Source organism: Lissotriton vulgaris, chromosome 3_2 (assembly GCF_964263255.1).
Source record: "Lissotriton vulgaris chromosome 3_2, aLisVul1.2, whole genome shotgun sequence".
Classification (NCBI taxonomy): domain Eukaryota; kingdom Metazoa; phylum Chordata; class Amphibia; order Caudata; family Salamandridae; genus Lissotriton; species Lissotriton vulgaris.
Window position 1 is genome coordinate 184663983 of NC_141690.1, and position 23629 is coordinate 184687611.

General features: G+C 43.7%; 1 pseudogene; it reads right to left on the reverse strand.

Annotated features, from left to right (window-relative positions):
- Positions 1 to 21417, reverse strand: part of LOC147725492 (uncharacterized) — a 33247-nt pseudogene extending 11830 nt beyond the window's left edge.
- Between the last annotated feature and the right edge of the window lie 2212 nt (positions 21418 to 23629).

A 23629-nucleotide genomic window follows, 5' to 3' on the forward strand; every position in this document is an offset into this window, starting at 1 on the left:
AAAATGTAGATTTTAGTAATACCAGAGGGTATGTAATGCAATTTTTTTATTACATAACTGTCCCTTTAACACCTCTTTAGGGGTACTAAGGGCTGTGTAAGATGCAGTTAAAATCAAAAGCAAGCATTTCCCAGCCCAGTTAAATCTTTGAACTATCACTCAAAAAATCAAAAGGGTCATCACAAAGCTTGGAGTAATTTGATGAATAAAAGCCAGATTCGCTCCCAATCATCCTTTACACTTGCAGATCACCTGATGGGCACATTTGCATTTCATTCAGGCAAGCAGCTGATAACTAACTAAATCAGCCATCACACTGTCTTTTTTCAAATAAAAGCAAACTTTTGGTTTGCAGGGACAAGCGAAGCTGGGGAATGCGCAACTCCCTTCTCAGAACTCCACGCCCCCTTTGGGGGTCGCGCCCCACAGATTGAAGACCTCTGGGTTAAGAACTGCTGGTATAGACTGTCTGAATGATCAAATATAGTATTAAAGCTCTGTATAAAGGCTGCATAGTTATCCAAAATAGGCTCACTTCCTGTTACAGAGTAGCCCAATGCATTCTCAGCAAGGTTGCCTATTTTAAATCCCACCATAGAGGTATCTGTGCTAAACTGATGTTGTTGGAAAGATGCACAAACATTCAGGAATCCCTTCAAACTCCAAGGGCCCCCATCATATTCAACTCTTCCTAACATACTAAACGAGGTTCAAAGGTAATAGGAGACCAAGAAGACACTGCGTGTCACAAGGCAGTATTCTTCACAGACAAAGCTTGCACTTGTACACTTGTAGATGTATTGCTGGTACAGCAGCAAGTAAATCCTTCATTTGCCCCATGTTAGTACTAGTACTGCTGGATGCTATCAGTCTTTGGTATCGTAACCTGTTAATGACAGGTCACACACTCTCACTTTACCCTGGCATTTGGAGCAGTGCTGTCTTAATGCATGGGCCCCACATGCTTAGGGGCCCAACAAGCATAGGGGCCCCGTGCAAACTATAATTTACCACTAATTTTCGGATAAACATTTTTATTCCTTTGCCCAGGGGCCTATAATGCTGTTAAAAAGGCCCTGATCTGGAGCTGGGGTGATGGGGTGATGGGGTGACCTTCCCCAGTAACCTCACCACTGTCCTCTACAGTGTCTAATGAAAAGAAGCTCATAAGAACAGGAACTAACAACTAAAGATGGTACATATGAGAGGGACAGAACAAGGCATTAAAACCTCTCAACAAAGCAGCCTTAAGAAAGAGGCAAATTCGGCAGTTCAAAAAAAGGAAAAAGCAAGCACAAAAACAAGCCCAATATAACTCTGAAAAAGTAACAAGGGACTGGAGGGCTAGAGGTATTGGACATGATGAAGATGGAATCCATGAAGTGTTGCGAAGGACTAAGAAGGCAAAACATCTCTTTGTGAAGTAACTAGTTCGGACAACCTCAATCATGAGTTGGAGGCACGTTGGAGCAATCTTGTACATGTCTGCCTCCATATGACTAAATTATAATTCCTGGAACAAGATTGTCCTTGTAATACAGACCTCCAACCATTAGATGTCCTCATAGGTAACAGAAAGACTGTACCCCTTTTCTGCTCCCCATTTCTATTTGCCAAGGGTAGAGAAAATGGGGGCTTCTCTTACAAAATGGCCAAGAGGTATGCACAACACATCTTGCCCTGTTGTCCATGCTGGGACCACAGCCTTTTTTTTGGTCCATTACTCAACGGCTGCAGGTACCATGAAGGCCAGAATCTGCATCACACCACACTCCACAGTGTTACACAGTATAAGAACCCCACAATGGGGGGGAGGAGCCAAGATGGCCGCGGAGACGGACGTGTGATCTCCCGGCTCCCCGAGCCCTTGTTCCCCGCACAATAATCCTGTTTTCTATCCTGTACCTGTGTACCGGCGGAGTGACTGGGGAAGTTTCCTGATTCCGGAGGTGTCCCTCCGGTGTTTCTACCCGCCTGGCAGCCTGAGAAACGTCGAGAGCCACGCAGGGGACGACCCTAGCCCTGGACCCGGGACCTGCTCCACACAGCGCCGCCTGTGACTGCCGTGGCTACAGGGGCCGATTACCTTGGAGCGGCGCCGTCATCCTGGGCTGGCCGACTGGAGAATTGGCTTCTACGTTAGGCGCTCGGGTGACTGGGACCGCTGGCCGTTTGTAAGCCTGACTTGCTCCTTCCCACGGTGAAAAGCGGCAGGATACCCACTCATTGTTTATCGTATGCCGAGGGCGCCTCAGCAGCCATAACTCCCTCACTGCCTCGCCTCTCCTGTGCCGATCGGCGAAGAGCCCCCCCCACTGTATGCAGCCTGCGACTGCGGACCTGTCCTGTTTCGAGGGAGCGGATCACTTCCTCCTGGCGCCGGCTCTGCCTGGGATCACTGTTTGCTCGATGGTGGGACCATGATGGCCGGCTCCTCTGTGATAATGGCGGATGGCGCCCTGGCTCCTGTTTGACATCTCCGGCTTGCATCTAGTTGGGGAGCTGACTTGACTGAAGCGTCTCATACCACGGAGGTAATGGAGGGGCACTCTCAAGTTACCCTCGCCTCTGTTTTCCTGGCTCTAACTAGACTGCGGGGTGAATGGCGCACGTACTTGCTACAGCTGGAGGAGAAGTTTGATTGCTGCCTGTCTGGTTCGGAATACACCCTGCCCATCCTCTCTCCCTGCTCTGCTAAACAGCCTCCGCTGATCCCGGTCAGTGAAACAATGTTGCCGGGGACGTGTGGAACTCATCAGCAGCTTCGCGGTGTCAAGGTGGACGAGCTACAATATTCCCGCCTGTGTACTGCTACAATGTCTCTCTCCCTACCACGGAGCGCAACCTCGCCCAAGGAGTTCCAGGGGCCGCTGCTACAGTGTTTGCCTATCCTGCCTGACTGTGCTTATTTTTTGGGGACATCATTATCTTCCGCGATGTGTGGTATTGTGGCTTTTATCATGCTGCTTTATTTAAGTGTTGACTTTGGTTGGGACTGGCGAATTTTACTCAGTCCTCGGACTTTTCTCTATTGCCGAGTGTGGCCATTTTGTCCCTTTGTTCTTGTGGGGGTGGGCTCTCCCCTTCTTCTCGCAGCTTCAGGCTTCTCAGGGTGGGCGGGCGCAGGGGGACGTCCCAGATCGGGCCAGGGCTAGGCCTTACTTAGTGTGATGGATGCATGGGCGGGCGGGGATTGGGTTGGGACTGCTCCTGGCTTCCTTTGCCTGTTCCATTAGAATTGTTCCTCCCCTTCCGCATGGCGCTGACCATTTGTCTCACAAGGCGTAGGGGTTGCAAGTGGCTGGGAGTCCGGGAGATCGGTTACTGTGTGGGCTCCTCCCCGCCTCCTTCTTTTGGGAGTGGTAGATCAGCTTGTTCTTTTCTTCCTCCCTATATTCAAGAGTGATAATTTTATTTCTTATCGTCTTCTCTTTCCTTCTTTCTACGTTTCTCCTGCTGTCTCTTCCCTTTTCTTCCGACTTCTCTTTCTTGCTGTATTTCGGGTTTATAGGGCGACAGGCACGCTGCTAGGGGGGGGTAGGCCATAGCCTCTGCATGTGTGTAGGGTGGGGGGTTATATTTCATTTTTGTTAGTTTCTATGGGACCTGTTTTTGCTTCTTCTATTATTTTACCTTCTCTTGGCCCATGTTCAGGCATACTGGGTGATGGGTGGCTGCGGAGATACGAATGGGATGTAGAGTGCTACCCTGTAGCGTGGATAATGTGAGGCCATCCTGCCTGGCCGGGACTTGATTATCGATATGTGAATTGACTTGACACTGTAGCCAATTTCGTGTCCCACCTGCATGGACCTTGCTCTTATTTTCCTATTTTACTAGTACGGAACACCACGACCTGAACTCAATAGTTGCACAAAAAAACTTAAAATTTAACCTTCATTCCTCCTGTGTCACGGTATTGCGGCGTTTTCCAGTTTGATTTCTGCTTCATAACCGCTGTTCTGCTGCATTACTGTGTCGCCATACTGCAAGCTATAGTGCTAAAGGAGAGTTCGTGGCCGGCCGGATGGTTGTGGGCCCGTATTTGTTATTTACTTCATGCACAATAAAGGTTTTCAAAAATTAAAAAAAAAATTAAAAAAAAAGAACCCCACAATGTAAAACTTTCTAACATGCATTCAGTGCTTGAATGTTGCTTTTCTGTTGTTTTTTGTGCAGGGGTCTTTGGCATAACAATTTTGTTGTTAGAATCTCTTGGGCCCATTAACATTTCTAGCCATACATCTTCTATGATCTTTGGGTTTCAGTTCTCTTTCCATTTCTGTTTCAGGTTTGTTAAGGGGTTCTTTAAATAGGGTTTGAGGTACAAATATAGCTATGACATAACTACTGTCATGTATACTTGGAAAATAATGATGAGAAAGTAACAAAGGCATCCCACACACTTACGATAAGCAGTGGTCTAGGTACATTTATTTACTCAATGCCAATTGAATACCCTCCTTAAACACTCTATTCCATCTTTTTACAAATCCATTGCGCTTATGGTAATGCTCTGAGCACTTGGTATGGCGCTACGTTAAATTTGATAGAATCTGACTCATCTCATCGCTAACCAGCTGCAACCCATTATCAGTCACTATTTCAGATAGCATACTTAGATCAAAAATTCTATCTTAACTTTATTTTCAACATACCCTACAAATGTTATCACTGGCCAACATAAAACATAATCAACCGCTACCAGAGCATACTTTGAAGAAGAACCTAGCGTGCCTAATGGACCTGAAAAGTTCAAGGCAATTTTCTTTCAAGCAAGTGATGGTATTTTCATTTCCAGAGAACTTCATCGGTGAATGTATCAACACTATGTGCTGGGTTTGCGTAGCAGAAGTGAAATAAATTCAGTGCAAAATGTGTTGGATTTACATTCCAATGCAAATCCAGATTTGCATTAGAAACTTGCACAAATTAACACTTAGTAGCACTATCCGTAACTTTGGTGCCCATGGAGCTCCGACAAAACTGTTTACAGTTTCTTCATGTAATTGCACCCTTCCTAAAAACATATACCTAGCAACTCCTTCATTCTTCTTTTTCCATAATATTGTCTTATATCTTCACCTTTATCCAGTAGAAATGGTAGTAAACTTTTAAGACTCTTTATCCTTCAGAACCTAAACAGTGTCTTAGCCCAGCTATTTTCTGCTTTCTTGTCTTATTGCCTCTACCTTTGCCTCAAAGCCTTCTTTCCATTGTTCCGAATCCTTAATAGATGCAGTAGGAAATTGTACACACATTCCTTCCATCATAAACTGTAATTGTGTTATGCTAAGATTAATTGATAACTTTACACTTGTTACGTTCTCCTTTTTCTATTTTTCTTATATTAGATTTGAACACCGTTTAGCAAATAGTTCCTTTAAGTTTAGCTAGGTTTTTAAGTTTCCTTCTTTTATACATATCTAAATTTGCCACTAGATGGCACTGCAGGCTCGGCTAAATGATCCTCTTTAGCGTCAGGTCGCACTTGGCAGCACAGCTGTCTGCAATGTACTGTTATCAATTCTTTAAAGTATATATAGAGTGGCCTTTGGCTCCACCCAGAGGAGACCTACGTTCTCAACTCTTGCTGTTGGTGTATCGTTCTACTGTAATGCACAAGGAACGATTTTACATCCGAAAACTACAGTCAATTGTCACGCTGTTTGCCATGACCAATTCTTTATCTCTTACATGTATTTTATACAAAACGAAATCCGTTTTGTGACGGATACTTATAGGAGGTAAAGAATTGGTCATGGCAATAAAGCAGATATTCACATGATCAATAGCATTTGTAAAGGCCTGTGTTTAAATACACTGCCACATTAAACCAGACCATAAATTGGAGTAATCATTCCATAATTTATTTCAGTACATCTGCAAGAAAGGTACAGCAGTTAACGTCCCCAGAACTTTTTAGTATCTGTAGTTCTAAGAACCCAGAGAACGCTTGCTACAACGCACTTTCACTCACAAGGAGTGGAAGGTTGAAGGCCCTACTGAATTGACTGTCATTTGTTCTGTAACTATTTTTCTAACTTTTTATTTTATGACAAGACCAGAGGCTAAGTTTTCCAAATATTATTAGATAACCACTCAGGGAAGCTTAGCCTAGATGAACACTCCTTTTTCTTAGCCTTTTTCTTTGCCCATGGTCAGCAGTAGCTCGTCCGCTGCCTGCACTGATCTAATGTTATGCATGGTATTATTAAAATAACTCTCAATGCTGCCGGAAAGACTAGTTGAGCCACTGCACCGTAACTTCTAAAAGCCTCGAGCCTTTTCCCAAACTCCCATTGCTTATTCAGAGTAGCCCTGGACAAGTCAGATCGAATTTGAAAGTTGAATACCTTCGCACTAACAGATTTCTGTTTTAAGGCCAGATTTAAGATAGTTTCCTTAAGGGAATATGTATGAAAGTTAAGCAAGACTTTTCTGGGCTTGGATCTTTGGGGATTCTTTCTGAAAGGCTCTCTATGAATGCGTTGGATGTCTAAGGCTACCTCTTCCTCTGACTGGTCTAATCGCAACGCTTCTTTTAACAGCGAGATGACAAACTGCTTAATGTCCGAACCTTCTTTATCCTCAGGGATATTCAAGATACAAAGGTTATTCCTTCGGGCATTATTCTCCAGCGTCTCCATCCTTTCTGCTAAGATTTGATCGTCTTTCCTAAGCGTGGTGATGTTTGCTTTTACTTCATCAAGATGTAAAGACCTGCCTGTTACCCATGTCCTCAAGAAAGAGATAAAGGGGAATATATGTGTATAAGGATAGAGGGAGAATGAAGAAACTGACACTAGCGCTTGTGCACACATCAATTTCACGTGAACGTGTGCTTAAGCGTCATTCTGGTGAAAATAAATACAATAAGGAAGGAAATAAGGAGAATGTTGTTGTTGGATGTGATTTCATTGAGAATGCTAGCAAGGGTTATAGGTTTGTTGTCTTTGACTATTCAGGATATTTTTCCAGGACCTTTGAAATATCGTGCTGTTCAGAGGTTGAAGAGCAGTCATTTAAGGCGCAGTTTGAAGTATTCAGAGGAAGCAAAGTTAGAACTGCATTAGTGGCTAGGAAATATGGAGGCATGGAATAGGAAAGCTATTTTTGGAGTAAATCTGGAATTGATTATAGAATCAGATGCGAGAACTGGCTGGGGAGCTCGCTGTGGTGTAACATCGACAGGGGGAATATGGACTATGGAAGAAAGGAAAATGCACATAAATTGTCTGGAATTGCTTGCAGGGTCTTTTGCGATAAAGAGCATCACGAAGGACAGGGCAAGGTGTTCAGTCCTCTTGAGAATGGACAATATATCTGCTGTGAGATATGTGAACAAATTAGGGAACTGAGATCGAAGGATTTGGCAGATCTAGCAAGAGTTTTTGGGGATTATTGTTTGAGTCAGGTAATTCTGGTTCAGGGGGAACACATTCCAGGTTTGACGAATGTGGAGGCAGATTAGTGGTCAAGGAATTACAAAGATTCCAGCGATTGTAGTCTCCACAGGTCGGTGTTTTTGAGATTGATGGAAATATGGGGTCCCTGTTATGTGAATCTGTTTGCAAACAGGAGGAATACACAGTTGAAAAAATTCTTCAGCTTGTGTCTGGACCCAGAGTCAGCGGGGATAGATGCTTTCAGGCATTATTGAAGGGGGCCTTTGTCCCTATGCACTCCCTCCTTTTGTAATGATAACGAGAATTTCATTGATGGTTCGGAAATGGAGGGAAATGGTTATCTTGGTAACTCCACTTGGGAAGTCCCAGGTCTGGTATCCAATTCTTCTAGAATTGTCAATAGATTTTCCAATCTTGCTCCCATCGTTTCAAAACATTTTGAAGGTCCACTGGGAGAACGTCACGATTTGGTGTTATCAGATAAGTTGAGACTGATGGCATGGAGAATTTCAGGACAGTATCAGAAGTGCCTGTACTTTCAGAAGAGGCTTCTAATCTTATTAAATAATCCTGGGCTCCAGGAACAAGGAAGCTGTATAGATTGGCATGGGAGAAATGGTTACACTGGTGTGTGGAGAGGGATTTTGATGCTGTTTCAGTGGATGTAGTCAATGTAGTCAATTATTTAGCAGGCTTGTTTAATTCTGGCTTGGCGTACCGTACTAACGATCTACGTAGACCAGTCATTGCTGCTGGTCATGAATTGGTTAATGGAGTTTTGGTGGGACAGAATGTCTTGGTGAAAGACTGATGAGAAGTGTAAGAGTTTCTAAGCCTCCTGTGGACAGATATTCTTCTGTTTGGGATATGTGTAAAGTATTATTGTACTTGGAGAATTTAGGAAGCAACTGTGGTTTGGATTTGAGAATTTTAGGTGGAAAATGGACTATGTTGTTATGTTTGCTCTCTTTTAGAAGGGTCTCTGATGTGAGAGCTTTGGATGTCAGTACTAGGATTTTTAATCCAGATGGTGTATGTTTCTACCTGAGTAGAAGAAAAAAGACAAATTCAGACACCATTTTCTATCCTTATTGTGATGATCATGAATGTTTACATGTTGTGCGTTGTCTGAAAGAGTATGAAAGGAGAACTTCAAGTATTTGTTCTGCAAATGAGAAGCAGCTTTTAATATCTTATAGAAAACCACACAAGGCTGTGTCTAGTCCTACCCTAGCAAGATGGGTGAAAGAAGTGATGAAGAATGCTGGTGTTGATGTGAGCAGGTTTGGTGCACATTCATCAGTGAGAGGTGCCTCTGCTTCGAAAGCATTTATGCTGGGTGGTGTTTTGTCTGATATTTTAAAATGTGCAGATTGGTCTAATGACTCTGTTTTTCGTAAGTTTTATTTGAAAACTGTGATTAATGCAGCTTCTTGTTTGTTAGAGTAGCTTTGATCCTGCAATAATCTCAGCCTCTGGTCTTGTCATAAAATTTAGCGTTTCATCAGCTTTGATGGACAGAAAATCTGGATTTTTTTGAAGACACAGAGGCTAATATTATCCCTCCCTTTCGCCCTACCATTGTTGGTCATTGTTGTTTGTTCTTTTACAGGACATGGTCATCAATGAGAGAGGAAGAGGATCTCAAGCTGAAGTGTATTACTTTTGGCATGGGTTTATAAAGATATTGTTTTAAAGGACTTATGTTTGAGTTTATTACTGTATACAAAAAAGCAGGTGATGCTGGCCCTTTGTTGATTTTATAGATTCGGTATTTAAGAATAGGTAAAAGGGATGTAGATACATTTTCGGTAAAAATTACCGATTCGGTAAGATTCGGTATTTACCGAATCAGTATTTACCGATTCTGTAATTGCTATTCTTTCCTATGGGCCTGGAGGCCTATAGGAATGAATGGCAATTACCGAATTGGTAAATACTGATTCGGTAAAATGGGGGAAACATTCAAGGGTGCCAGGGTGTTACTTTGACACCCTGTTGCACCCCTGAATTGTGCTTGTGTGCAGATGTGGCACAGTCTGCCACATGGCACAGTTGAAAATGCACAGATTTGCATTTTCAAAGGTATTCCTTATTTACCACCAACTTATAGTTGGTGGTAAATAACGAATCCTAAAATGGGAAAAGCACTCATTTGAGTGCTCCCTACATTGCAAATTCGGTAATTTACCGATTCGGTATTTTAAGGAATCGGTAATTTACCGATTCCTTAAAATACCGAATCGGTAAATTACTGAATTTGCAATTTAGGCCACCTCCATCCCAAATGCCCAATACCGGTCGGTAACGGCTGAAATTCAGTAATTTCGGCCGTTACCGACCAGTATTGGGCCACCTACATCTGGCCCATAATGTCATACCTATGTTAGGTATTGCTTTTGCATTTTTATTCATTTTGTTAGTGAATCATGCATGTTCACCTCTGCTTTTATAGATGTTACTTAGGTAGCGAAAAGCCTGTACTGTTGGCACTGTTAGATAAGAGTGGTGATTGGGAATTTTTCGGCAGGGAGATGAATTTTTCCTTGGTTCTGTCCTGATCAGATGCATCCATGTTGCGTTTCTCATCGTGGATTTCGAACTCTAAGAATGCTATCCGGCCCGTCTCACTGGTAAACTCTTGATTCGGGATGGTTATTGTATACAGGTTTGAAAAACAATTAATTGTTTGACCGTTTAAGTTAATTTGGGTATTTGAATTCAAGGACAGGAAAGGGATGTTTAGTTCAGCACTATATGCTGAAGCCTGATAGGTATTCTTAACTCAGTGTTAATGCTGTTCTATATAAGGTTATTAACGGCTACATTGAAGATGGGCAACAACTCAAGGCAATCCAAATTCAGGTGGGATATTCTGAAGCTAGGAATGGTAAGGTATGGTTAGATAGTGTTCAATACTAACTCGGGGCTCCGTGTATGCAATGCAGTAAATGTTGAAATGTTTATGATGATGGAGCCCAAGGTGGATTTGTGTATCATAGCAACCCCACATCCTGGTATAGCCATCAAATTAAGTGTGAGTACTGAGTCCCATGGAGAAAGAGTCAAGGCCTGGGTCAGTCATAATGCTCAAAGGATCAGTGACATGACCCAAGACAACTATTGTATTAATTAAGCCCAAGTTTATCAAATATTCACGCAACTCAGTAAGCCACCTTGCTGCGCTGCGTGAAAGAGAAGGGGCAGGAGTGTGCCTTATTTACTAATATATGGCACATTCCTGTCCTTTCCTAGCACTGGTTGCACTTTTGGCTGCCTAGCACCTAACGCAGACACCCTTGCCTCATTTTGCAGTGGGTGCCTACGTTGAAGGGAGAATTGTACCTTCCTGCACAAAAACAATCCTTAGGCACATTTTACTCTTTCAGTGAGTGCTGCAGAATGCAGCACACTTAGAAAGAGGAAACTATGGGGAGAAATGAAGATATTTTTCCTCGTAGCACCTCTGGGGGGGAGGGTGTAAGATTCTGATGCATTCCCAGGTCTACCAGTGTTGGTAAATCTAGCAATGTCAGAATCCATGGTGGATGCGTGGGAACACTCACGCTCCACACACGGAACGGCTCACCGCCGCAGAATAACACAATACAGAGATTTGCACTGCCTTAAATTACTCTAGGTTTATTTAGTCCCACAGAGCTACACAAGGTGGCCTTGCATGGCTTGATAAATCTCATATAGGTTTTACTTCACCCTTGAGCCCCCTTGCGTGGCACAACAGAGACAAAAAAACTTGGGAAATAAACCCCAAAATTACTGATAACGGCTGTGTCGTACTTGGTGTTTCAAAGTCACTAGCACTGTTTTAGTTTAATAGCACAGTGAGATGATTGTGATGACAGATTTTGAGAGTTAAGTACAGTAGTTGATGCTATCTCGCAGGAATGCGTTGTTTAACTCTATGTACTATTAGAGGTCTTTTGTGAAAAAATAAATCTTTCTGGTTTATCTCATTAGGTTTAAATGATTAGATTCCAATATCTCATGGTGGGTGTAATGACATGAACATTAAAAACGAATCAAGAGTTAGGTAAAGGTATGGTCAAGCTTTGGCACTATTTTAAATAACATACTTGGATGCTTTATTCAGGAGTTTAAGGGCTGAAAGACAAGGTTTGAGTATAATGTTAAACCAGATCAGATGTTTCACTCAACCAGCGAGTGTTGAGAAACACCATGCAGAGTCATATTTACTAAGAGTGGTCTGCTGCTGCTGTCATTTCTTGATCTGGTTCTCTAAAAAACTGGCTTGTGTGATGCACAAATTCCTAATTCTAGACAAACATAGAAGAATACGACACACAAGGCACTTTAGCACACATGGAAAATGTAAAAAAAAAATTGCGAAATGAAAACATTTCTCCTTGTTTGCACCTGCTTCAAGGATATGCCACTTTGTGCTAATTTGCTCTGGTGCAAGGCCTCAGAAAAGTTGGGCCCAATCAGTGTAACAGAAGTAGATTTGCTCTTGTGAGCTGAGACCTGTGCAGAGTTTTATTGCAGTAAGCAGTGGGATATTGAAGGAGGTGTTGGGAGGGCATCTCCATACAGTATCGTTTCCCCAGAAGCTATTAAGAGCCTTGAGGCTCTGGTTATGGCTGCTTCACTACATGTGATCACCACACCTTACCCATTTTACACGCACTTTCTTCGTTGTAGCCAGTGCTCATTTTGTGCCGGTGGTTTCTGGTGCTAGGCACAGACACTTAATTAACAGTACCGGCGCTTGTGACAGTCTGCCACAAGGTGGCGCTGTCTGACTAATTTAGAGATGACCACAACAACAGCTAACTATTAGTCCAATTTACATTAAAATGACTATTACCTGCCGCAAAAAACATTTTGGGGGCCAAATGTCACACTTGTAGGAGTGTGATGGTTAGTATTTGTGTTGCTACTATCTTGGCAGCATGGCAGGGGCAATGTGTGGTGCAAACTGCAGTGGCCTCCTGACGAGGGCCCAGCACTAACGTTTTCTACAAATTAAGCACTGGTTGCAACACCTCTCTCCTTTAGTCAACCACGTAATCAAAGAAACCAAAAGAAATTTCTTTCTACACTGGACCAGCAGGTTCAGTGGCATTCATGGCGGGCACACATAGGAAAGAGAACTCGCTACTAGTATATAAACTAGTCTGTGGCTGCATCATACAGGAGTAGACTAGGCACCTCAGTCCACCAAGGGCTACATGATATGCATGATAACAGCCATCTTTTTTAATATGGAGTGTAAATGTGGAAAATGTTGCTGCCAATTTCTTGCAAGCCCTTGCAGCTCCTGTGACACTAACAGATTGTATTCAAATGAAACAACACAACTCACCAGACTTCAGCTTGCATATCCAAGAGAATTCTGAGAAAAGCAAGCATTGGAAAACAAAATAAATCAGCACTTTCTCCAATTAACATATACGTCTTTGAAGGTGACTCTGAATTGTTTATAAATCACTATTAGAGTAGGTATATAATGCAACCGTTTACAAAGTACTCCAAAGACTGTTTAGCTGTTGCAGCACAACAAAAGATGTAAACACTCCATTGGGTACATGTCAACCGATAGCAGGGCAATGATTGCCAATTTCCAGGGGTAGGGTACTGGACAATCGAGTTTTAAATCAAGTTTTAAATATTGTACTAAACGAATATGAAAAATAATACAGCAGAAATATAGATGGTCAAAATTTCAACAAGGCAAGTATATATAGGTAAGTATAGTTTACTATTCTTGATTCCCGCTATATGTATTTTAACAATATATATGAGATAAAGTACCCCGCAGTACATTATAAGGATATTGCAAGTCACCAAGGTCATGGAATTCTAGCGTGACTTGAAATACCCTTTGGATGTATGACAGTAAAATACCATCCAAGCCAACCTGGAATTAATAAAAACAACCCTTGACACGTGTTTTGCTTTTATAAGAGCTTTTCTGGATAGTTCCCAAGTTTCAGGTGGAGAACTGCTTCTTTATATGGAACACTCTACAACACCACTGACACTCTAAATCTGCTCACCTCAAATGTCTCGCTAGCAGAGTTTTTAAGCCTAGGATTAGCACAGAGTCATCCATGCCAAACTAGAAAGTGACAACGCTTTTTGACATTTTTACAGCAAAGTCTTTAAGCATAGGATTAGCAAGTGCCATTCACATGAGCTGAAAAATGACAAAAGCCTTTTATCACTCCAGGAACAGTATTACAGCTTTGGATTGGTAAAATACCATCCAAGTCAACCAGGAATGAATAATACCTGACACATGTGTTTCACTCTTATTAGAGCTCTTCAGAAGGTTTAGCTTTGTCCAGACACAAGGAAACGACCAGTATAAGTCAAAACACCACTCTTTCAGTCTAAGAGTGCTGCATGAATTATGCAAAAAAAGCTCAGGGAAACCTGGGTAGTTCCCAAGTTTCAGGTGGAGAGCAGCACCTTTATATGGAATACTCTACAACACCAATGACACTCCAAATCGGCACACCTCAAATGTTTGTTTTTCTAGCACAGTTTTTAAGCATAGAATTAGCACAGTACGATCCATGCTGAGCTAGTAAGTGGCAAAGCCTTCATGCATGTTTACACATCTTTATGCACAGGATTAGAAAGTGTCATCCACGTCGTGCTGAAATAGGACAAAAACCATTACCACATCAGACACAGTATTGGTAAAATACCATCCACATCAACCTGGAATGAATAAAAGCAGCCTCTGGGACGTGTTTTGCTCTTATTGGAGCTCGCTTTAAAGGTACAGCTTTGTTAAGACACAAGGTAGCAACCAATATATGTCAAAACAATGCGCTTTCAGGCTTAAAGTGACAAATAAATTATGCAAAAAAAGCAGGGAACCCTGGATGCTTCCCAAGTTTCATGTGGAGAGCAGTTCATTTATATGGAACACCCTGCAACACTATATACTTTCAATGTACTTATGGATCTATATATTTATCACTTTCTTCTAATTTAGCATTTCCAATGCATTACCCTATTTCTCAGCCTATACTTCACTCAATATATCTTCTAGCTCAACCTTCTGACTAAGCTCAAACTTCTTCTACCACTCCTTCCAATGCACTACCCTATCTCTCCTCCTATACATCTATCAATATATCCTCTACATCCACTCTCTCATTTATCCCAAACCCCATACCACTACTATGATTGCCAAAATAACCCTTTCTAGACTCTCTCCTACTCTACCCCTCCTTGCATCATCTGACACCTCTTTTACTATACCGATCCCCTAAAACAAAACTCTTTTATCCCTCCACTATCCTTTTCAATCGAAATTAACAGACTAAGATGTTCACTTCTCAAATTCTATACTAAACTATACTAATATCGCCGGAGTTTCGCCAGAGTCAAGCCCGTCTGTGCCCGTCCGGGCCCAGACGGGCTCAGGGCATACCACTCTGCTCAATCCACCTAGACTTCTGCCCCCCCCCCCCACAGGTATTCACGGGACTCACTGCTCTCGCTTCGCGCGCCTAAACTGCCTAGTTGCCGTTACTACTGGGTTGAGGGTACTGCCTTTAAACACTGTCTTGGGTGTCGTTTGTCTAATAGCTGTGTGACTTTAAATTCACTCACTATGGCTCTGCTTAATTGCAGATCACTGCCTTGTCACGCGATGGAAATACACTCCCTCCTTTTGGACCACTGTCTGGATGTGTTATTCCTGACGGAAACGTGGTTGACCGCGTGTTCTGGTCCCGATATTGTCAATGCTCTCCCGCCAGGATACCTCATTTTCCATCTTGATAGGCCGGATGGGAGAGGGGGTGGAGTGGCCATCGTGTATAGAGATGCACTCGTGTGCAAAGCTGTAGACTGCGGTATTACCAACACTGAAAGCTGTCATTTCTCCCTTGGCATATCTTCTTCCGTTTCCATCTCCGGCCTCCTTTTGTATCGGCCTCCTGCTACGCTGGGGAATTTTGTGGACTCTCTCATTGAGGCCATCATTCCATTAGCCGCTGCCTCATGCAACTTTGTACTTCTTGGGGATTTTAATCTTCACTTTGATGACCCCAATGATGTAGTAGCAAGAGATTTATTGAGCTCATTTGGTGCTCTCGATCTTCACCTCGCTCATCTGGGAGCTACTCACAACAGAGGTCATCAGCTTGATGCTGTTTTTGCTAATACTGCCAACCTGCAAGCCCTCCAGATGTTGGCCCTTCCCTGGACGGATCACCACCTTATTCCTTTCAGCTGGTTGTTGAAGAACCGGGGAGATCCCGTGCCTAGACAATATACTGTGGAACGACTCTGGTCGAAGCTGCCGGTTGACAGTTGGGTTGAAGAGCTAGCTATAACTCGCCCTGACCCTGTAGATGACCCCAATATTGCTGATCAACACCTGGCTAATTGGCTCACTAACTCTCTTGATCTTTTGATTCCTAAAAAAAGGAGGCTTATCAGGGAGAGAAGAATTGCCTCTGCCCCCTGGTACACTCTGGAACTTAGGAGTTGCAGAACTTCTTGCAAAAGGCTTGAACGTGCCTGGAGGAGAGAGCAGACGGAAGAAAGCCGGGCTAATTATAAAAGAGAGATGAGAAAATACAAAAGTGCACTGAAGGATGTCAAAAAGAATTTCTTTAGTGATAGGATTGAGAGGGCAAGTAATTCTCCAAGAGAATCGTTTAAAATTTTTAAAGAACTCTTGAAAGCCCCGGTCCCGCCAGTCGTGCATGTTAATCCTAAAGATAAATGTGAAGAACTGGCTAGTTTCTTCCATTCAAAAATAGATACAATCCTATCCTCTCTGCCCGCTATGCCTCAAATCTCTGAGCCGGCTGCTGGTCCAATAAGCTGTCCGACCGAACTTGTCTCCTTTGGCCCCTTCTCGGAAGAGGAGGTTACAAAGGTCTTGTTGGAGATGAAGAGTGGATCTCCGAGTGATCCAGTGCCTATGAAACATCTTAAACTTGTGGCTAACACTCTGTCAGCTCCGCTGACCGACCTTATCAACCTCTCTCTCTCTCATGGCATAGTCCCTCAGAGATGGAAAAGGGCAGTAGTAAAAGCCTTACTGAAAAAACCAGGCTTGGATCCCGCCAATTTGACCAACTTCAGGCCAATCTCGCTTCTGCCGGGGTTTTCTAAAATCACCGAGAAGCTGGTTAACCGTCAGCTTTCTTACTATCTTGAGTCCAACCACCTGTTGGGAGACTCCCAGACTGGTTTCCGTCCCGGCCAGGGAACGGACACAGCCCTGCTGGCGGTAGTGGAGGAAGCAAGGAGCACTCTTGATACTGGAGGATCAGTGGCAGTGATCCTCCTGGACTTGAGTGCTGCCTTTGACACCGTGAGTCATCAGGTGCTCCTCCAACGCCTGTCAGAGGTAGGTGTCTCAGGGACGGCCCTGAAATGGTTGGGATCCTTCCTCTCCAACCGTTTCTACCAAGTCTGGGAAGGGGCAGAGCAGTCTTCCCTATTCCCTCTTCAATGTGGAGTCCCACAGGGCTCATCGTTGAGCCCTACTTTGTTCAATGCATACATGACTCCACTTGAAAGAGTGGTAGCCCCTTCGGGGTTGAAGATCATCAGCTATGCTGATGATACTCAGCTGGTGGTGGGCCTCACTCAGCTGGCGGAACAACCCAACTTGTTACATGACTGCCTGGCCAATGTCTACCAATGGATGTCCAACTCGGCTCTAAAGCTCAATGGAGGAAAAACTGAGTTGATGCTCTTGGGCAACTCCAGTCCCTCCATTATTGCCAGCTGTTGGCCCCGGTCTCTTGGCGATCCACCATCTCCCAAGAAGGAGATCAAGTCCTTGGGAGTATGGTTGGAGGAAAATCTGTCCTTTAGGACCCACGCCAGAAAGACCGCGGGGGTTTGCTTCGGTCTACTGAAGTCAGCCCGAAAGGTGCTACCACTGCTTCCGGATCCAGCTAAGAAGCTTTTGATGCGTGGTTTAATCCTTTCAAGGCTCGACTTTGGTAATGCCCTGTTTCTTGGTGCCTCTGAAGCGACCTTTAAAACCCTCCAACAGGTACAAAACGCAGCTGCCAGAGTTTTGATGGAGATCCCTAGAAGGCAGTCCGCTGCCCCGGCCCTGAATGCGCTTCACTGGCTCCCTGTTAAGGAGCGGGTGAAATTCAAGGCGCTGTGTACGGCCCATAAAATTCTACATGGCAAGGGCCCCCCCATCCTTTTTAATATGGCCCGTCCTTATAAACCTCCACGCCTTCTGCGCTCGGACCAGCAACATCTTTTGCAATCTGCGAGAGTTAGGAGAGCTCGGACTGGGGGCAGGCGTTTCTCGGTACAGGTGGCATCTCTGTGGAACTCTCTGCCCCTTAAGATTCGCTCAGAGCCCAAGATCCTATTATTCAGGAAACTCCTTAAAACCTACTTGTTTCCACAGTAGTGAGTAATCGAGTTTCTCCTTCTTTGGTCTGTCGCGCCGGGATGCCCCCGGGTAAGCTGAGCGCGTTACAAGTTTCATATAATAATAATAATAATAATAATATACTACCCAAATAATGGAATAACATATCCACTACTCAAATTACGTCATATTTTTTTACTATACTAATTTTCAACAGTAATCAATCAATCAATCAATAAAAGACTTTATACAGTAATAGTAAAAGTACACATACAGTAATAAAACAATTTAAAACACATTAATTGTAAACACATATCAGATAAAGTGCCAAAGGTGCAGGAATGTACTATCTTCCGTACAATGGAATCAGGAAAAAAATAATTCATCACAGAGGTCCATTACCGGTCCATACAATTTCTCAGCTTCACAGTCAATTTTAAAAATTCAGTAATTTGGAGAATACTGTCACTATGCAAAAGTTGTAAATACATTAATGCCGGTCTGATCTGGGTAAATTTACGTTTTTTTAAAAGGGTTACCAGATAGCGCTTGCGTGGGTATTCATAAAACCTCCATAAAAATATAAAATGCAGCATATCCTGCGGAGACTTTCCGTCGCAGCCGCAGGGTGCTGCAAATTTATTAAAAATGTCAGTTTTTGGCCTAATCAGCAGATGATGAAAAAGATTTAACCTAAACCTTGTTAGCAGGAACTTTTCATGAAAGGTCAGTGAGCCCAACAAATACGGCTCTGTAGTTTCACACGTTTTCAGCATGACAAATTTTCTCACACTTTGTTTCTGGAGCTCCACTCCTTCCCTCTGGGTCTTCCTGTCGATAAGGAAGGCCCGTTTAGTTAACTCCAGATCCCCCTTTACAATCTGACTTGGGTGTTCAAACAGATCCAGATGGCCAAGCCTAGCAAAGCTGGATTTCAGGTATTTTATCCATGGGGTGCCCATCGCCTTGTCCTGGATCAAATAATCCCTCACAAATGTGTTGGTGGTATATCCTGATTCAACCAGAGTTTTAACCAACAGGTCAACGGGCGTAAGGAAAAAGTGTCACTTAGATATTGCGTCCCTAGCTCTTCGTGTACTGCAAGATTTGACGTACCTGCAGGGACACACAGGAGACGCTTCATGAAGAAGTTTTCAGCAATCTGCAGCTGCTCACCGGCAACATACCCCCAAATTTCACTACCATATATAGCAGTTGCCACTGATTTTGCATTATAAAGTTTCAACATGGCACTGGTAGGTTTTTTCCCCAGTTTCGATGCAAAATTAAAAATGGAAGCATTAACCCTCACCAATTCCCCTTTCTTTTTTGCAAGATGAGGACCCCAGTTAAGTTTAGTATCAAAAAGAACCCCAAGGTACGAGAACGTATTTGATATGGGGATTACTACTTCATCAATTTTAAATGAAAAGTTCCTTCTTGGTTGTTGGCTTACTTGCATGACAAATGATTTCGAATTGTTGACCAAAAGGTCTCTTTCCGTCATGAACAGTTTAAAAGCATTTAATAGAGCTTGAAGACCCCTCTCACTTCTGGAAATTAAAACCGCATCATCTGCGTATAAAAGTACAGGAATTCCCCGCCTGCCGACTCTGGGGCAGTCAGCCAGTACGTTCTGCAACACGCTCTCTAGCTCATTAATATAAAAATTAAAAAGGAAGGGGGCCAAGATACATCATTGGCGGACACCCTTTCTGATGTCAAAATTATTTGTTGTACTCAGATCTTGAGAATATCTCACATTTGCTCTAGTATTGCTATGTAGATTAACAAGGAAATCAACAATTCCACTATCTACACCCTTCACCCTCATAGACTGCCATAACTTTCCTCTGTTTACACAGTCGAAGCTGAAGACAAGTCCATGAAGGCGAGGTGGATGGTACCCCTTTGAGCAACAGTGTACTTACTTAATATTAAAAAGAGGTTAAGGCACTGAGTTACTGTTAAGCGGCCACTGCAGAAACCATACTGGGAGATGGACATGATGTTGTTTTCCATCGCCCAGTATGAAAGTCTCTGCAGTAGGATTCTTCCTACTATCTTAACCATAGAGTCTATTAATGAAATAGGTCTGTAACAATGTGGGCTACCTTTGTCCCCCTTCTTGAAAACCGGGACAATCGTAGAAACCCCCCATGATTGTGGACAACCATTTTTCACAGCAGCATTAAAGACAGACTCTAATATGGGTGCCCAAAATTTTGGCTCAGACTTAAATAAGTCTGGAGGAATCCCATCGGGACCGGGAGCTTTCCCTGCAGTTAGTCCCACAATACCCCCAGTAACCTCACTTCTATCAAAACTAATTACTTCACCATTATTACAAGGGGCAGGGTTGGAAATTTCATCCATCGAGCAGCAATATAGTTGCTTGAAGTGTGCTTCCCACTCCTCCTTTGGTATGTAGCATTCCAAACCGTCACCCGGCTCCTGGACCAGGAAAGGTTTCTTCATTACCGCCTAGAACCTGGAGCTACACCGCAAAGTAGTGGGATCAAGAATCTCACTCCATGCCTCTTCTCTTAGGGATTCCTTATGTTTGGCAATGGTAGATTTGTATTCTTTCTGGCACAGTTGAACTGTCACCTTTATTCTTGGTTTAGCTACCAGTGCCAACCTTAGATTTCTTGCCGCTTCAGAGCAATCATGGTTAAACCATTGTGGTCCCGCATTCTCTAAATTCTTTGCTGGGGCCGACAGCAGCTGGCAAACCTTGTCCGATAGACTTTGGAAGGCACTAAGGACCTTACTCGGCTGTGACCCTTCTTGAGTACAAGCCATGATTTCATCTGCACAAATGGCTTTAATGTCTTTGTACAGCAGATATGGGGTGATCTTAGACCATCTTAGTCGGCGTCTCCCATCAGTTGTGCTCACCCTACCAGTGATAGGATTCGGTCCTTCTTTAGCTATCCATGGACCCCTCAGGTGAACAGTGAGCGGGTTATGATCACTAAATTCACTGTCTTCGATAGTAAAAGAATCCACAAAGGACTGCATTGGAGATGTAAGTAATACATAATCAATTTAAGTTCCCCTCCCATGCCCCTTAAAAGTCGGGGTCTCAAAACACTTGATAGGATCCATCAGTGCCATGGTCAGCGTCAAATCCAGATCATTCAATAGATCATTAAAGAGTTCCCTCTCAGTCGTGTATTCCAAATGCAAACCCTCGGATCGTGCACAATGCAAATCCAAAATACTTTTCAAAAGGGGGTCACCACAAGGGTGAACATTAAAATCACCCATGATCATGAGATTGTGGAGGCAAACCTTCATTGAAATACTAATAAAGACATTCAGTGCTAATATCTGACTAGAAACTGAGCATGGATTGACAGCATTATAAAAATTGACCAAACCGGCTATACAGTTCTCTCCAGTTAGAATTAAACCAATGATTCCAGAATTGCTTGTTAAGACTCTGCGTACTTTACAAGATAGTGCAACAGAAATGAACGTGACCAATACCCCCTTAGGTCTTCCCCTGATTGTTGCTATTGCAGGGACATAGAATGCCTTATACCCTTCAAGGAAATGGTCACATTCAACTGACCAAGTCTCCTGCAAACAGATAATCTGATACTGCTTAATATACCTAATCCAATTGCAGTCTTCCATTTTAGCACCCAATCCCGCAATGTTCCAGGAAATTACATTCTTTTGACTCATTTTTACGCGTGTGATCTCTGTACATCCCACTTCAGCCAATCTCTCCTTCCCCTGTCTCTCGGATTCCTCACGTCAATCGCACGCTTCCAGACCCGAGAGTAAATCAAATCTATTCTGAGTTGCAACATTGAACCCATTCATACAATGGTTATAAACATTATACAGATATGTCACTTGAGGGGCCGGAGGCTGAATAGGAATAAATGGCCTAATTTTCCTAGGATTAGGAGGGGCTTTAATTAGATGGGTGTAAAAATAACCAAGTGGGCGTACACATACACTGTTCACATTGTAAACTAAGGATGCCCTCTCAATAAAACTGTCGCAACGTGTTGGGGATGCTTGAAATTAACAATAATACAATCCCAACTAGTTGTCTTTCTGGACGGGCCAATCCAGTTCACCCTTCTTGTTGACAATATTTGATCAGAGTATGTGGTTGGAAAGCCACATCTTTTATTCAACCATGATACTGTTTTATTTTTTAATGAATCATGGGATTCCTCATAGGACTGAGCAGAGTTACAATCAATAGGCGGGACATTTGTTAGAGCAGCCACATAAGGTGCACATTCAGGAGGAAGGTTGAATTAGCGACATTTCTTTACTTGTCTAGTATACGAGTTACCCTCTGGATCTACTGTAGCCTGTTTATTCTGGCCGATTGGTAGTGTGAGATCAGGTGAGGCAGTTTTGATTACAGTTATTTGCTGGCTAGTATGCTGTGAGTTCACTCTACCAGTTCCCTGCCCCTCTCCAGCAGGACCCTTGTCCACAGCCTTAGATCTTTCGGCCACGGCTGAGGCCAAGTGTGTTGCTATCAATCCACCTAATCTGTTAACTTCTAGGGCCACAGTATCTAATTTAGATGTCAAGGGTTTCATCAGCTCTTCTATCTTTGCCTCTATCTTAGCTTCTATAGTGCGAATCAATAGGGCAAATTGCTCCGGATTTATGTTTGTACCAGCTACACTTTTACCTTCATGTAAATCAGTTCCAATAGCAGAGCCATTTGGAACTAATTGGACTGTTTCTATTCTTTTTTTACGGTACTTCCCCCCGCGTTTGATTTGTAATTTTCTGCAAGTTCTCACTGGTCTAGGGGCAGGCGGTGGCTGCTCTATTGGCTCAATAGGTATATCAGGTAAATCTTCATTCAACTCGGCATGAACCTGCGCTTCAGCCGTTATGACAGCCCTATTACTCACATCAAGAATATCAACCACAGCTGAATCCACCAGTAGGGTAGGCAGTGGGGTAGGCATGTCTTCGTGTAAAACAGGATTAGTCCCTCGACCTAGCGAGGCCCTTCGATCGTTATTAATTTGATTCACCATTTTTACCAAATAATTGTCCATGGTGCCCAACCCAGATGCAGTATCAGTTTTGGATTTAGACATCGTCCAAACTTGCTTTTGCACTTAGGTACTGGATGGGAAAACAAAACAAACTTCAAAAGCACTTTACCCTGATAACAGATTTAGAGGTCTCACTTGGGTATATAGGTCCTTTGATGCAGGGCCAAAGTCCGTGGCCCAGCCCAGCCTCTTCCGGCCCCTGAGGGCCACAGAGGGCCGGCCCATTGCCCGGGCTTCGCCCGGCGCCCGCTCGCATCCCGCGTATTGGGAACGTTGAATGTTGAAATAGTGGAGGAGGCGTGTCCACTAGGTCCGTGTCAGCTGGCTCTCACTGCGAGGCTCCTGGTCCCTGGAGTCCTCACGTTTGCCCCGAGTGTTGTTGTGGCTGTGCTACAGGCTCCGCTGACCCCCCAACAGCAGGCACACCAGAAACGGCACAGGGAAGCTCCAGAACACGCTTCACGAGCGGCACCCACGGAGCGGGGGCCGTGAGGCGTTTTAAGGTAGAGGAGGCGTGTCCACTAGGTCCGTGTCAGCTGGCTCTCACCGCGAGGCTCCTGGTCCCTGGAGTCCTCGCGTTTGCCCCGAATGTTGTGGCTGTGCTGCAGGCTCCGCTGACCCCCCAACAGCAGGCACACCAGAAACGGCACAGTGAAGCTCTAGAACACGCTTCACGAGCGGCACTAATTTTCAACAGCAGTCCTTTATGGGTTCCGGAGTGGCGTGCTACTCGCCAGAAAAGCGATTCAACACCCATCAGGGGTAACAGGTGCTATATGAATGCAAATCGTTCTTCCCCTTTT